The sequence below is a fragment of the Lissotriton helveticus genome, chromosome 3_1, assembly GCF_964261635.1.
Source record: "Lissotriton helveticus chromosome 3_1, aLisHel1.1, whole genome shotgun sequence".
Classification (NCBI taxonomy): domain Eukaryota; kingdom Metazoa; phylum Chordata; class Amphibia; order Caudata; family Salamandridae; genus Lissotriton; species Lissotriton helveticus.
The window spans coordinates 1,844,020,678-1,844,038,459 of record NC_136061.1 but is presented as its reverse complement, the minus strand read 5'-3'; positions in this window follow the sequence as shown (position 1 = coordinate 1,844,038,459).

Here is a 17,782-nt window from a genome sequence, read left to right as displayed (position 1 = left end):
GGACCATACCCTCAGGCTGACCAGAGGTCACAGGCAAGGATGCCCCACCCTACCTCTACTTCTGGGTTTCCGTACCCTCACAGGGAAGCACCCACCAGAACACAACTCTCCTACCAGATCAGGATCTCACTCCACCACTGGTCTACCACCTGGAAATTATTTCACTTCTGAGGTACAAAGCACACAGCACAGTCCCTCTTCAAGCAGGTGGGGGGACAAAGCACACAGCAAAGTAACCCCTTTCCTCTACCTTAGTGGAAACAACAAACTGCAGGTGGGCCCCAGAACCGACAGCAAGGGCAGCCCCCTCAGTCTCTTCAGCTGATCTACTTTGGCAGAGATTCCTTCTTGACCTAGAAGTTTCCCAATCTCCCAACCTAGGATCTAAACCCTCAGGTTGCACAGGGGTCAGAAGTACACCGTCCCTCTTCACCCCCTTCCAGAGTTCTGCACCCTCCACTTAGGAGCGGCACCCCTCAACACCAGGACCGCCGGAGTTCTGGTTACAGACACTCCCCGTCCTCTAGACACAGGAAGATCCTCCTCAAATGACCTGTAAGTACAGCCTAGGCCCCTGACCTGCCGCTCCCGGGGGAACCCTCCAGGCCCAGAGAGAGGGTTTTGGGCCAACGTGGGACACACCGTCCCACACTCACTCCGCCTCCACTGAGACAGGACGTGAGCCCCTACACCCCTACCATCCTAATGGGACCTAGCTGGGCTACACATGAACCTCTTCACCTACACAGGATCATCAGATACACAAGCCACTACTTTTAGAATCACTCCCTAATGTCTCTGCAAGACATCTAGCACACCGCCAGACATCCACCTTCTTGTCCAGTGCCTCTGCAGGACCTCCTGCACACCACCAGAGGTACACCTCACGTGCAAGCTCCTTAAAAAGAAACCCACACCAACTCCTCCAGTTCAAGACACCACTCATCCACACACTCCCCCTCAAGACTGGTGAGACAGTTCCTCACTGCCCCTGACTCTCAACCTGTACCCCTCTTACTGAGCACCAGGCACCATACTCTGGGAACTGGGAATGGGACTTCACGCACTGGACATATTTTAGCTGCCACCACTGGATCCTGCCATACTGGGGAATCCAGACACACACACACTACACTCAGGGGATAACCACCCTCCCAAGCAAGCCATTTCTCCTCCACACTCCCTCTCTTCCATCTACCCACACAGGGACAGGACAGGGATTGGCCACTGGACCCAGCAAGGGATTGCTAATCTATGGGAACCTCCCCCTCTACTGGCATCCCGCCTTGTCACTTTCTCTCATCTGCCACTAAACATAAAGCGCAGGAACACCATTTGAAAATGACACTCTTGAGGAAAAACAAAATCATAACAATAATCCCAAACATGTGACTATCTGAAAAATGCTGAGTTTTTGTAATGTAGCCAGTTGTCGCTGTGGCACTGCGCAAACACAAGTCCAAATCCGCACCGCTGACCAACAATGTTAGAACTGGCTATTTCTGGTACGCTAAGGCTGACGCCAAAGCCAGGCAGAAACCACCATTCTAGTCAGGCGAGGGAGTCACACGCCAAGATAATCCCTGCTCACCCCCTTGTTAGCTTGGCACGAGCAGTGAGGCTAAACTCGGAGGCAATGTGTAAAGCATTTGCGCCAGCGCACAACAGCAACAACATCCTAGGCACACCACAAAAGGAACTCCACACAAGGTTATATAAAAATAACTTCTGTATTGTCAAAACCACATCAGATAGGAATCACACATGTACATTGTGCCAACTGGCACGGGCAATATTCACAAGGGATTATTTACAAGACAGGGCCACATGGCCCACTGTCTGAATCAACACTTTTAGAAATAGAAATACTTTCAGAAATTAGAATAAAAGGATATAAAATCACTGTAGCACAAAATAACAGTTATAAATCACAACCAGTAACTACTGGTAAAGGTAGATACACACTACGCAATACTAATAACCATAGGCCTAGATCACGCATGGACACATAACCTCTCTAGTATAAACTATACTAGGCAAAACACAACCACCTAAGAATAAAATACATTTAGGGGTAGAAGCAAGAACACATTACACATGGTGCATCAAAAACACATTCAGCGGTGTAGGAAAAGAGGTAAACACATGATGCATAAAACATTCAGAGGTGTAAGGAAAGAAAACACATGATGCATAGAACATTCAGAAGTGTAAAATCAAGTAGGACACATGATGCATTAAAAACATTCAGAGGTGCCAGGAAAGAAAACACAACTCAATAGCGCAAAAACACATGATGCATAAAAACATTCAGAGGTGTAAGATTAAAGTGCGTAATCATAATAAATACATTACATGTCCTAGCACCACATCACATTGCGCAAAACTCACATTAGGCAATTACCATCATAAGCATAGCAGGTAACCACATTGCGCAAACATCACCTTAGCAATAACTATCAAAAAAATAGAAATCACAATGTGCAGAAATCACATAAGCCACCACTTGTGGCAGTCCCTAGGCCAACTGACCTTGCTGGGGCTAGGACGCCCTGTGTCCCAAAGTCAGGGGCCTAAACGTGGCAGCTGCCCACAAAGTGCTGGGCAGCTGTAGACAATCCCAAGCGCCTAAACGGTGCAGCTGCCCACTAATTGCTGGGCAGCTGGGAAACAAACTGCGACAGGGTCCTCACTGACCCTTAGGCGCAAACTGCGCCACTGCTGGAGCCACACAGGCTCTGAAAATAAAGATGTCCCAAACATTGGAGCCACACAGGCTCTTAAACAAAATATGCCCTGGAGCCTTTCAGGCTCCTTAAAATAAATATGACTCCCTTAGAGCTTCGTGGCTCTAATAACATACATATGCTGCCTCACGACGATGGAGCCCCTCACACGGGGACTCAACAACTACTGGCCATCATGGGAGCCACGGGGCTCTGAAAAGAATTATGCCCCTCGTTGGAGCCTCAGGGCTCTAAGAAACGCCACGGAGCCCCTCAGGGCTCGGAAACCAACAACAATGCCCCCGGGGCCCTCGTGGGCCAAACAAGAATGCGGTGGGCCGGCCCACTGCCATCCGGGGCCGCCCTGACTCAAGTGCCTCAAACCGGCACTGCACGGAGCTTCCCCCTGGCCCGACAACACTCACCGGACTGCTCCATGTGCTCTCGCCGGTCTTCGGTGGGGCGGGGGCGGACTCGGCGGCATCTGAGGAGCTCCTGCTCCTCACGGATTTTCTTTGCTTTGCCCGGTCCCCCGTCTCGGGACCGGGACTCAGTGAGGAGCCAGCAAGGCTCCCGGCGGCAGTCTCTCTTCTCTCTGCGGTAGGGGCAGGCACCGGCAATGTGCCTCGGGCCCCCTACGCCTCTCCTCCTCAGCTGCTACCGGGCTTTGACGTGCGGCGGGGGCGGGCACCGGCAAAGTGCCCCGCGCCCCCTCCGCTACTGCTCAGCTCCTCCGGGGCCCCCTCCATGCGGCCAGCATTTCCGGTCTCCCTCTCCACACGGGAGACCGGCAACGAACCAGAAACAGGCTTCCCCCGGGCAGGGGGGACACGGAAGTGACCACCTCGAGGCTAAGCCCACGTCACCAAGGAATCTGCCTGTCTTCCTGTCTCGCAGGGCCGCCAATGGCAGCGCGGCCCTGGGCAGGGAGGCGGGCACAGCGCCCCCTCACACGATCTCCGGGCTGGCGGCGGTGATTTCCACTCGAGGCACAACGTGAGGGGTGGGCACCCTCGATAATAGCAATAAAAGCGCTACTAAGCGCTTGGGGCAAAAATAAAGCGCACTCAGCGCTATAAATGAAATGCAGCGCTCTCAAGCGCTATAAGCAGAAAAAAGGTCTCTTGAAGGAAAATGCAGCTTCTCCATGCTGTCAATGGTCCCAGAGCTTCCAAGGGGCAAAGCAAAGTCCCCCCAATCAGCCCAGGCAAGGCAGAGGGGTCCCCCAGAAGTCCTCCAGGCATCCAGGAAAGTCCATCAGGTGTCCAGGGGCTGGGCAGCGCCAAGGGATTCCCCTGGGCCCAAGCAGCAGCACGCCCCTGGCAGATTCAAGTTAGAAAACAAGAACATTTTGGAAGGGGACACAGCCCCTTCTTATACAGAGAAAAGTCTTTGAAGTCTTAAGGGTGCAGGCAGTGTGAGAACCAGCTAGAACTGGTTATAGGGACTTCCTTTCAGTATCAGGGACAGAGATGACAGTCGTCCATCGGGGAGGTGGAGCCAGCATTGTGGCAGGCAGGCACAGCCTCATTCACTCCCAGGTGCTATCTCCTCCCACTTCCCTGGCAGCCGATGCTGCCTTTCATCCACGGGCTGACTCAGACAACCTCCTGGGGCTCCCCAGCCCCTGTCATCCTCAAACCAGACAGTCAATCCACAAGCAGGCCCAGGCACTCCTGGGCCAGGCTCACCAGCCAATCACATGCCAGGCACAAATTACACAAATATGCCAACTTCTCAAAGTGGCACTTCTAGGCTAGACACAATCATGCCGCATACACCATTACGCAGCATTCAATCTCACGAGTTCGCACATATCAAACTCGACCCTGCACTCCCCACACATCAGGAACTACCATGGGCATATATATTCCCCATTCATTCCTATGGGAGGGCAGTTCACTCTCCACACATACACAGAGAGCTCACGCACTTTACACTGTACCACAGTGAAAACGTGCGCAGAGGCCTAAAATCACCAACACAAGGTTCTAAAAACAGGCTAGGAAAAAGCAAAAAGTTTCGGGGTGAACCTGCCAAAAGGGCCAGGTCCAACACTTTATATGCCACCTTATTGGACTGAAACCTGTCAAGCTCGAAGTAAGTGATTTGAAATTAAAGAAATTGGAAAGAACTTGAAGAATCTGGCACCCACAGACCCACCAGTGATCACCCCATTGGTCAGCCATAACACAACGGTGCCAGTTTCAACAGTAATGTTCCAGTTCCTGCTTTACTTCCCTTCCTATCCATCTCCTTTGGGACAGTAGTCCCCATCCTGTCACTTTGGGACAGTGTCTTCAAAGTGCAGTTTCCCAAGAGAGAATGTCTTCCTGCCTCCTTCTGCTGCCCTCCTGCTTTGGATGAACTTTTACTGCCTTACTGCCTGTACTGCTGTACTGCTACTTTGGAAAAGTGTTTCCTATTTTTCTGCCTGCCAGTTCCTGCTGCATTTTCACTTTTCCTGCCTACTGTAACTCTAGGAAAAGGTGTCTCCATTGAGATCAGTTTCCCAGAGGTGGGTAAAGAGGAGTTCTCCAGAGCTGCAACCAGTGTGAAGCGTTCCTGTCAGTGCTTGCTGTACCAGTCTCAATTGTGCTGAAGCTGTTTATCTTTTGCCTGTTTCTTCAGCCGCTACTTGTGTCATTTTGCAGTGCTCTCAACTTGACTTGGACTGCGTTTCATGGCTTGAGGCCACTCTGGAGTATCCTTTGTGCTACCTGCTCACAACGGTACCAACACCTTCTGTGTTTTCCTGTGTTTGGTGTGGACTTGGGCTGTGAGCTCTTTATCCCTCTACCGCAACCGCAGTGTAGGCGTTTTGCTACTAGAATAGTGGTATTTATACTAGGTTGGTGGCGCCACAGGGAGATGTGCACTTTTCTTGTATACAAGTAAATAGATTACAATTTTCTCACGGTGCTAAAAGGAGAAGAGAACCACTTCCCTCTTCTGTTTAGGCAATGCCACAAAATGTTTGTTACTCCTTAGCACACGTTTTAGTATTAAATGATATTGTTAAATACACGTGTTTCCACAATACAGTTCATCCATCAGCAAATAAAATGTCTTAATCCTTTTGTTCAGGGTTTGTCGCTGTTTATTGAAGGAGACGTCACAGCCAACACGTGTTTCGTCGTACTGGGGAATGTAACCCCAGACTTTTTCAAGGCTGTTTAAAGAAAATGGTAATGTTGTAGCACATTACTATAGATCATAACATTTGATCAGTTTTTATACATAGCATTTAGGTGGTTTTTTTAAAATTAGGTGGTAGTGCAATAATCCATTTGTATTCATAATAAGCATGCTCGTATTGTGACATTATCCGTTCCCACTTTTGGTACAAGCTTACTGGTATTAATAAAGATTCATTTGCAGTGTGATTGTTCTTAACATCCTAGAGATTATGAGCCCATTGCAAGGTATGGAGAGACCGGTGATGGTGTCATTATCATTATTCTGGGGGTGACATGCAAGGTTCTTCTAATTGTGATTATTTTTGTGAGGTATAACGTGGTTTCATGCTTAACTAGGAACCATGCATTCTTGTACCTATTCTCCGTTGCTGTTTCACGTTCTGTGTGAGGAAATATGGAAGCATGATGTAAATCCTGTTTGGAACATCTAGTACCACACAAGTGCTATTTATTAAAGGATTTTGAACTTTTACTCACGTTAGTTGAGGTGATACTTCCAACCCTCAAGGGGTTCTGGTGTGGATATCGTGGGTGCTATTCAAGCTTTGGTAATATGATGACCAAAATAATGGTTCTCTATCTGTAAGTTATAATTCATATATCAGATTTTATGCCATTCTGACTTCAATTGACTTATTTTTAAACTCGCGCTGTCTTTTAGCAACATTACCATCTCGCCCTCTATGCATTAAGTTGGCCCACTGTTTAACAAAGGTGTTCCCAGGTTGTTTTTAAGTCTACCGCGTATATAAGTTATATATGCCGTGTGATGCTCCCCATTAAGAGGTATTTTGTTGACAGTGCCATGCTATTTTAAGAGTGCGAGGTGCTTTGCCAATCATGGATGTGCTCCCCGTCTCGTACCCCGATCTGCTTATCGCTGCATAACTTTCGTATTTTCCATTTTCTTTCCCCATGGTGCTCCCCACGTATCCTTCCCCATGTCCATAACTTTATCCCAATGTTTGTATATTCGTGTCGGCTTCCTTTTAGTATTATTGTAGTTCTGACCTGCCCCCGCGTTTCACCCGGGTCTCACACACTAGCGTGTGGACCCGCCCTTCGGGTGGTTAGTTCAAACCTCCGCGCTCTCCACTCTTACCTTCTCGTTGTCTTCTACCGGGAGTAAATCCGTCCCGCCTGCCTCGCGTAAGATGCAGCGTCTGTTTTGAAAGACTGGCGCCGCATATTTAACACGGAAGCGCTGCCCCATTACTGGCAGGCGTCACTTCCTGGTTGCTTCACTCGGAAGCCTGTTACCGGTATTGCCATTCTTGGCTGCAACTGCGGCAGCCATTTTAGAATGCCTTTTGCGTTATTGGAGTCAGTCCATGTTGTGGTTTTCCCACGGTCTCCCTCTTTTGAGGTACTTAAAATATATATTAGATATAGTCACGTTTTTTCCCAAGACATGGGATATATTAATTAAATAATTCCCGCTCGGTATATATGTCGCAATCTTTTAGTCAATTCTATTTTTTAACGCTGCCCTTATTTTAATCTTACTAGAGAAATATCTCCCTTCAAACAAATAATAGTTTACATGCTTTAAATGTTACCGGTAATAATTTCAATTTCCATTGTGCCCCCTTCCACTAGATCCTGTGTTTCACACGTGAGGGCATCAAATCGGTGGTGGCTAAAGCCCCCCTCCCGTGATTCCAATTGTGCTTTGGTGTTGTGTTATTTTTACTGTTCTCTATAGGTTTTGCATTGGGCCAGTCACTAATAATATCGAATTCTCCATCCAAAATGGGCTCAGAACAGTTATATGTGCCATTAAGTGGCCTTATTCTCGTTAAGTGGTACAGGCATAACATACATTTGTTTTCTTTTACATAAAATAAATTATAGCACAGAGTTACATTACATAATATACAGTGTTGCATTGCAGATATTCGTCACTCTATGCATGTTGATTCCGAGGTTCTTCCTATCTTTACTACAGTCTATCTTATGTATGGTTGTGTTGCGCTTATGTGCCTAGAAAGTAATGTAGCTCCTGGTCAATGTTGAGGCCCAGTTCTACACTTTTCAGAGTCATAATCCAGATAGCCTCTCTCTTTCGTAGGGCTAGTTCCCTATTGCCCCCTCTGGGGTGGGTAGGTACATGTTCCATCCCAAAGTACTGGAATGAGTGGTTTGATGTTTGTGCAGGGCAGACTGACATGTGAGCTGCCACTGGGTAGCGCATGTCACCTTGTTTGACTGCTCTGATATGTTCGTTGATTCTGTCTCTTAGCATTCTTTTAGTGCTCCCTACATATCGTTTACCGCATTTGCAGTCTAGGGCATAGACCACAAATTTACTGCAACAATTGATAGTCGTCTGAATTTGGTATTCTTCGTTATGTGGTCCTTTGAAGCCTTTCATCTTTTTGTAGGCCCACTTACATGCTGCGCACATCCCACAGCCGAAAAAGCCTGGGTCTGTTAGCCAACAGCTTTTAGTTGTTCTTTGCGGGTAACTCGGGCTCAATATATTTCTCAATGTTGTCCCTTTTCTGTATGTTAGTGTTGGCTTTTCTGTTAAGTGTTTCTTCAGTATGGTGTCTTTGCTGAGTAGGTGCCAGTGTTTATTTAGACTCCTACGTAAAACAGGGGCCCAATTATTATAACATGTCACCATTCTGATGGTTTCTTTATTGTTTACATGTTTGGGCTTTTCTGTTAGTGTGTCTATTCTGGCTAGTTTGATCACTCTACTTTCGGCTTTCTGTAATACCTTCTGTTTGTAGCCTCTGTTCCTGAATCTTTTAATTGTACCTTGTTTTTGTGTTTCAAATTCCGAGTCCAAGCTGCAATTGCGGTGTGTTCTGACTAATTCCCCATAAGGGATTGCATTCTTTTGATGTTCTGGGTGGGAGCTAGTCGCGTGTAGCAGGGAATTGCAAGCTGTGCTTTTCCTATATAGTCTGCTTTGTATCGTCTTATTCTCAATGAAGAATTCTACATCTAAGAATGGTAATTTTACATTGCTGTATTCCATAGTGAATCTGATATTTTGATCATTGTCATTTAGGTATGTGTGGAATCCTAGTAATTTCTCTGGTGTACCTGTCCAAATCATAAAGCAATCATCAATATATCTTCCCCAATACAATATATCTTGGTTCCATTCTGAAGCTGATGGGCCCCAGATTCTCGTTTCCTCAAACCTCCCCATTACTAGGTTGGCATATGAGGGCGAAAATCTGGAGCCCATCGCCACTCCTTGCTTTTGTCTGTACCACTGATCCTTAAAGAGAAATATGTTGTTATCCAAGATTGTTTCAATCATTTCTAAAATCATCTCAGTATGTGACCAAGCACTGGCTGGTCTTTTGTTAAGCATGTGTTTTACAGCTGTCAGTCCCGTGTCTCTTTTGATGCACGTGTATAAAGAGACAACGTCTAATGTGACCATTGTCATGTTTTCATCCCACGGCAGGTCGGCCATGGTCCCCAGGATGTGTTTCGTGTCCCTTATGTACGATGGGAGGTTTTGTACTAGTGGTTTCAGGAATACGTCCACATACTCTGAGAGTCTCTCAGTAGGCCCCCCGATACCTGATATAATTGGTCTGCCCGGAGGGAACGTGTGAGGTTTGTGTACCTTTGGTACTGTGTAAATGCAAGGATATCTTGGTCTATCTATCCTCAAATATGTATATTCATTTTCATCAATAAGACTTTTCCCATGCCTATGTTTTAATAGCGTGTTAATGTATTCTGTCAGTCTCCACATTGGGTTGGTTCCTAATTGTTCATAGCATTCAGCATTATTTAGCTGGGTAAGTATTTCATGGTCATAATCCCTACTTTGCATTACTACCATGTTTCCCCCTTTGTCCGCTTCTCTGATTGTTATTTCTCTATTTGTGCTTAGTTCTTTGAGTGCTTTCCTCTCTTCCTTTGTTAGGTTGTCTCTGTGTGTGTGTTCAACTGTTTTCTTCATGTTGTGTTTGTCTAAATCTGCTGTTACTGCTTTGTAGAACTGATCAATATTGTTGCCTGCAGTTAGTGAAGGTGTCCATTTCGATTTGTCTTTCAACCCACTTGTTATGTTGTAATCAAGGTTTATGTCAAAATCCCTCATGACCCTTTCTGTGAGTATAGCCTCATCTTCACATTCCGTGATTGACAGTAGTAGTCTGGTGTCTAAAATGTCCTGAATACAATAATTGCCATTAGCCATCATACCCAAATTTTGTTGCACTTCTTTATTTGTCGGATTGGTCATTTCAAAGTGTTTTTTCAATTTCAAGCGTCTAGTAAACTTAAACAAATCAATTTTTGTATTACATACATCACCAACATTGTTCGGGCAAAAACTCATACCTTTTTCAAGAACAGATATCATGTTATTCGTGAGTTCCAATTCACTCAGGTTCATAACAGTAACATTATTTATTTCCTCGGATTCGCATTCTGGTTCCAGGACCTGGTTCTCATTCCTGCTCTGCCCTGCCCTGGCGCCTGCTCTTTTGCCTCTCCTTGTTTTCCTTGTGGGCCTGGTTTCTTGCTTTCTCTGTTCCCTTTCTTGATTCTGTTGATTTCTAATAAAAAACTATTATTAGGATCAACTGCACTCATCGCTCCCATTACTTCTATACTGGTTTCGCTTGAATTAATGGTGTCTATAGAAGTTGAACTTGAACCAACCGAAATAGTTTCACTTGGAGTCTGAGTGGGATTTTTGGGGATTAGGTGGTCATACTTTTTGGCGAATGTAAATACCCTCCCTCCCAGGTAATCCCGCTCATCCCTTTTAAGTTTCTTACTTTTTTTCTGTTTAATGTCCGTGACATGTCGTTGCACTATGTCATCTAAGATCTGGTAGTTCTTAGAGGTCACATCAGGGAGATTAAATTCTTTGATTTCCTGCTCTAATTTGTCTATCTCAACTTGTAATTTGGCCACTTTTCTTTCACAATTTTCTATTAAAATCATTATCAGATTGTTGGAATTATTGGTCAATTCCTTCTCCCAGGCTAGTAACAGATCCGGTTCCAGGTCTTCATATGTTGGCATGATCTGTGACCTGAGACCCCTTGGGATCCTTTTAACCTTTACATATTGCTTAAGAGTAGCCGCATCCCACCACCTAGATGATTCCGTGATTTTTACTTTCTCTAACCTCGTAAATTTCTCTTTGAGACACTCTTATTTTATGTAAAAGAAAACAAATGTATGTTATGCCTGTACCACTTAACGAGAATAAGGCCACTTAATGGCACATATAACTGTTCTGAGCCCATTTTGGATGGAGAATTCGATATTATTAGTGACTGGCCCAATGCAAAACCTATAGAGAACAGTAAAAATAACACAACACCAAAGCACGATTGGAATCACGGGAGGGGGGCTTTAGCCACCACCGATTTGATGCCCTCACGTGTGAAACACAGGATCTAGTGGAAGGGGGCACAATGGAAATTGAAATTATTACCGGTAACATTTAAAGCATGTAAACTATTATTTGTTTGAAGGGAGATATTTCTCTAGTAAGATTAAAATAAGGGCAGCGTTAAAAAATAGAATTGACTAAAAGATTGCGACATATATACCGAGCGGGAATTATTTAATTAATATATCCCATGTCTTGGGAAAAAACGTGACTATATCTAATATATATTTTAAGTACCTCAAAAGAGGGAGACCATGGGAAAACCACAACATGGACTGACTCCAATAACGCAAAAGGCATTCTAAAATGGCTGCCGCAGTTGCAGCCAAGAATGGCAATACCGGTAACAGGCTTCCGAGTGAAGCAACCAGGAAGTGACGCCTGCCAGTAATGGGGCAGCGCTTCCGTGTTAAATATGCGGCGCCAGTCTTTCAAAACAGACGCTGCATCTTACGCGAGGCAGGCGGGACGGATTTACTCCCGGTAGAAGACAACGAGAAGGTAAGAGTGGAGAGCGCGGAGGTTTGAACTAACCACCCGAAGGGCGGGTCCACACGCTAGTGTGTGAGACCCGGGTGAAACGCGGGGGCAGGTCAGAACTACAATAATACTAAAAGGAAGCCGACACGAATATACAAACATTGGGATAAAGTTATGGACATGGGGAAGGATACGTGGGGAGCACCATGGGGAAAGAAAATGGAAAATACGAAAGTTATGCAGCGATAAGCAGATCGGGGTACGAGACGGGGAGCACATCCATGATTGGCAAAGCACCTCGCACTCTTAAAATAGCATGGCACTGTCAACAAAATACCTCTTAATGGGGAGCATCACACGGCATATATAACTTATATACGCGGTAGACTTAAAAACAACCTGGGAACACCTTTGTTAAACAGTGGGCCAACTTAATGCATAGAGGGCGAGATGGTAATGTTGCTAAAAGACAGCGCAAGTTTAAAAATAAGTCAATTGAAGTCAGAATGGCATAAAATCTGATATATGAATTATAACTTACAGATAGAGAACCATTATTTTGGTCATCATATTACCAAAGCTTGAATAGCACCCACGATATCCACACCAGAACCCCTTGAGGGTTGGAAGTATCACCTCAACTAACATGAGTAAAAGTTCAAAATCCTTTAATAAATAGCACTTGTGTGGTACTAGATGTTCCAAACAGGATTTACATCATGCTTCCATATTTCCTCACACAGAACGTGAAACAGCAACGGAGAATAGGTACAAGAATGCATGGTTCCTAGTTAAGCATGAAACCACGTTATACCTCACAAAAACAATCACAATTAGAAGAACCTTGCATGTCACCCCCAGAATAATGATAATGACACCATCACCGGTCTCTCCATACCTTGCAATGGGCTCATAATCTCTAGGATGTTAAGAACAATCACACTGCAAATGAATCTTTATTAATACCAGTAAGCTTGTACCAAAAGTGGGAACGGATAATGTCACAATACGAGCATGCTTATTATGAATGCAAATGGATTATTGCACTACCACCTAATTTTTAAAAAACCACCTAAATGCTATGTATAAAAACTGATCAAATGTTATGATCTATAGTAATGTGCTACAACATTACCATTTTCTTTAAACAGCCTTGAAAAAGTCGGGGGTTACATTCCCCAGTACGACGAAACACGTGTTGGCTGTGACGTCTCCTTCAATAAACAGCGACAAACCCTGAACAAAAGGATTAAGACATTTTATTTGCTGATGGATGAACTGTATTGTGGAAACACGTGTATTTAACAATATCATTTAATACTAAAACGTGTGCTAAGGAGTAACAAACGCAGTGTAGGCGTTGTTTTAAAACTGCCTGCCACTTGAATACAGCCTACTGATGTGACCAGCATGCCCTGGACCCTTGTTCGATGCACCATACAGTGTTTTTTTTTTCTCGTTTTGGCTGGACCCTTATTCAATGCACCATACATTCTTTTTTTTTTTTAAACCGTCACTTACCTACAACGCTCGTTGTTGCCAGCGCGAGCCTGCCTTCAATATGTGTAATGTTTCTTCAAGTTAGTCGCGCTCAGCCTGCACCTTCTGTCTCCATGGATCCTCGTGTTACTGCCTCCAGACGTCACATGCCCAGACATGGCGGGAGCCACCATGCCTGCGTCTCCGTTGCATGCCGCCATATTTGGATTGGAAATGGCACGTCCTTGTCGCGCAATAACCACTCCACGCATCAGTTAGCGTAAAAGGCCATTTATTAGGACAGGCATGACATTCAGCAATAAACATAACATCATTAATTTGAACAATCCCCCCAACATCCTGCCATTCACCCCATCATCCACTCACGTGTTCCACCAGCCACTCCCAATTCACACCATGACCTCTTTGCATCTCATTCACTTTCCCCTTTCACTTTACAACTCCTCCGTCATCTCCATCCATCACACTCCCGTCTACCACTCCCCCCATCCTGCACCTGTAACCCCCTCCCTGAAAGGGTGATTCTGCCCGTCATGGACTCCCCACTCCTCCCAGTTCCCGCCACCCAGGGAACCCCCGGAGGGCAGTTACCTGCCCCACCAAGCGTGCACCTTTCGAACTCATTCTCTCGGACACCAGATCGATTAATTCCACAGATGGCTAATCAGGTCGCGCAACTCCATCAGGTAAAAAGCATTCCCCATGAGAGAAAGGTGCACGCCGTCATCTCGGAAAAGAAGCGGCTGCTCCAGCTGAAGCCCGACATGAGCCAGCACGTTGATACCCTTGTCCGCACAAAAGAGTCTCATTGCCCTGTTCAGTTTCCGGCGGGCCCTTTCCACAGCCGCAGGCTTGAGTGCGCCTCTCCAAATTCTTCTCGGAACAAACTCAGTCCACACAATACAGGCGCCAGCCAGATTGAGTTTCATCGCTTCCAAATCCCGCTGCATCAAATGCAAAAGTGACACCCCCGATTGCCTCACTAAGTCATTCTCTCCCAAGTGGATGATGAGCATGTCCGGGCAGCCCAGTTGCGACACTTTTCTTGTGAGCCATGGTAGCAGTTCTCCCCAACGCATTCCGCTCTTACCCCACCATTGCACTTCGTGGTGGCTGCTCCTCAGGCCCAGGTTACGGCCGTACACCCGCCTGGCAGCGTACTTCTCCCCCCAGTGCACAAAAGAGTGCCCAACGACCCAGGTGACGGTCTTGGCCCCCGGCCCACGAACACAACCTACGAAGAGAAAGAGAAATAGTACCCCAGCAGAACAAGAAAAAACAACAACAAACAGTGCAGCCGGCCAAGCAACAGGCCCTACCCCCTCATTTACGCAAGTAACGCTCACAGCACCGCAACCGCCATCGACCAATCCTCCGGATCTCCTCCCACGACCAACCCAAACCCGCTGCCGCGGTGGCCGCCCCAATCCGGAACGAGTGCGTGCCAAAACGCGCCGGGTCCCTGCCCAGCCTCTGCAAAGCCATCCGCAGAACTGCCAGCAACTGAGAAGACGTCAAGCGCTTCCGTGACGCGTGCACAAAAATCTCCCCTTCCAACCTCCGCTCTCGACCACAAAACCCCAGCCACTCTCGCACCGGGCACACGCCCTCACACCCACTCTCCGACAGCCACACCCATTTGCCCCGACCCAACTGGTCAGTCTTGGAACGTCCCAACCAAATTCCCAACCGAACCCCATCAACACACACATCAGCAAACATCCGACCTGGCGCCCCACGTGTCCCAAGCAACTCCGACACCCGAAAGGCACCAAAAAACATCCAAATCATGCATAGGCGAAACAGCGCCACCTCTTCCCCATCATAACAACAGAAACGCAACTCCTTTAAAACTTGCTCCAACACTTCAAACGTAACCGCCTCACGCGGCAGTTCCCCTCTTCCCATTTCCGCCCTCACCCGACCCCAACCCTTCAACATTCGACTCAGCAGATCCGTCCTGGCCGGATCAAAACCCAAATACACCATGCTGTAGAAAGAAACCCCTGCCAACTTGCCAGTAATCGTCGTTTGCGACAGCCCTCAATCCAAGCAATCCAAAACAAATTGCACCACCCCACGCTCACACTCCTCCCTGGACAACCTTCCCACACCCATCTCGCCCCCCACCAAGGACCCAAACTCAGCCCATGCCAACCTGTACGCTCACCTAGTGGACTCCGCTATTGACCTCTCAACCAACCCAACCACTCTCACTCCCCCCAGGCCCAGATACCCTCCGGCACCTTGGTCTTGCAAGCTTCCGCTCCCGGCGCCAGCTCCCTGAAACGCTGCCACTGCGAATGAGATAACGCATCCGCAATTTCGTTACTCACGCCAGGCACATGTTGCACGCGAAACAGCACATTGAAACGCAGACACAGCAGCATGAAACTTCGCAGCAAGCGCAGCACTCGCAGGTCCCTTGCCTTTTGGTTGTTCACCAAGTCCACTACAGTCATATTGTCCACATGAAACAACACAGACCTGTTCCTGAACTCCGGGCCCCACACCAACAATGCCACCAACAATGGGAAAAACTCCAAAAAACACAATGCTCCTGCCCTGGCGCAGCCAATGAGCTGGCCACTGCTCCGCACACCAGCGGCCGTCCCAGAAAATCCCGAAACCAGCCGCACCTGCCGCGTCCGAGTAAAGTTGGACCTGCCACACCATCCTGTCACGCGCAAAATCCAAAGACACGCAATTGAAATCTTCCAGGAAAACCAGCCACACTCGTAAGTTCGACCGGACCCCCAGCGTGATCCTGAACCTGTGGTGTGGGAGGGCCGACCCCGACATGGCCATGCCGAGCCGCCTACAAAACGTCCTTCCGGCCCTCACAACCCTGCACGCAAAGGTCAACAACCCCAACAAGCGCTGCACAGACCTCAACTCCAGCTTCCGAACCTCAATCGCACTTCTCAAAGCTTCCTGCATCTCCGCAACCTTCCGTACCGGTAGACGCGTCTGCCAAGCCACCAAATCCAACTCAATCCCGAGAAAAGTCAGGCAACAACTAGGCCCTTACGTCTTCTCCGGTGCCAACGGCACCCCAAAATCCTGCGCCAACAACTGAAACTGCCGCAAGGCCTCGCCGCAGGCGCCAGAGTGACCCGCGCCCACAAACAGAAAGTCATCCAAATAGTGAGACACCAGCCGGTGTCCACTGCGGTCCACAAAGGCCCACTGCAAAAAGGAGCTGAAAGTCTCGAAAAGCGAGCAGGAAATCGCACAACCCATCGGCAGAACCATGTCCACGAAGATGGACCCGTCAAACTGCATGCCCAAGAGGGAAAAATCCGCAGGATGAATGGGGAGGAGGCGAAAGGCCGACTAGATGTCACATTTGGCCAACTCCGCCCCCTTCCCACAGGACCTCACCAAGCCTATGGCATCATCCACCGACGCATACAGCTCTTTTGAGTCCTCCTCAGCAATGAAATCATTCACCGACCCTCCTTCCGGCCAGGACAAGTGATGAATCAATCGAAACACTCCAGGTTCTTTTTTGGGCACCACCCCAAGAGGTGAAACAATGAGATCCGACATTGGCCAGTCTGCAAAAGGACCCGCAATCCTGCCCTCCAAAACCTCCTTCTCCAATTTACATGCCACTACCTCCGGCAAAGCCTTGGCGGACCGCAAGTTCTCAGCCCAACGTCTCTCCCTCGGCCCCTGATAACCAAACCGAAAACCTTCCATGAACCCCCAGTATAATCGCAACGCCGCTTCCTTATCAGGGTACCGGGAGAGCCATGGACACATGGCCTCCACCCTAACCGGAGTATGGGCCCTTCGGCCCAGGCTGCCCCCTACCCGTGGCAAGTTTCCACTGCTCTGACGGCGAAGCCAACGTGAGGCACTGTGTGACTGCATGCCCCCCCGCACTTCGAACACTCATGCTTGAACTTACAAGAGGGGCGGTTGCAGAAACCTTTATTGAAACCCCAACAGGCTCCCGAAGACACTGGCTTGTACTGTTGTCCCGCAGCCCCTGACCACACCGCTTGGTTTCCCAAACCAACTGCACCTCCTTGGCTACCCGCCCCAGACTGGGCGGGGCGCGACTGAAAAGACCGATAAGTCACCGGAAGACCGCTAGCCGTATGAGTGGAAGCCGCCGCCTGCGTCGAAGACATCCATTGAATCCAAAGTTCCTGGTCCACCTCCCCCCATGGCTTGTCTGGATTGACGCTGACCCTGGCCCTAAACTCCTCGTCGTAGCTCAGCCAAGCAAAACCCCCGAAATGCAGCTGCGTCTTCCTGATCACGTCCATATACTTGAACAGAGCAATCGCCCGATCACCGTGCTTCTCACAATATATGCTCGCGTAAATCAAGAAAGCCGACGTCCAATTCTCCATCGTTACCGGCACCCTCGGCCGCCTGGTCAACTCCCATTCCTCCTCTTTAGACCCTTCCTTCGCCTGAATCTCTCCATGTAGCAGCTTAAACACATCCACATATTCATGCCTCCAAATCTT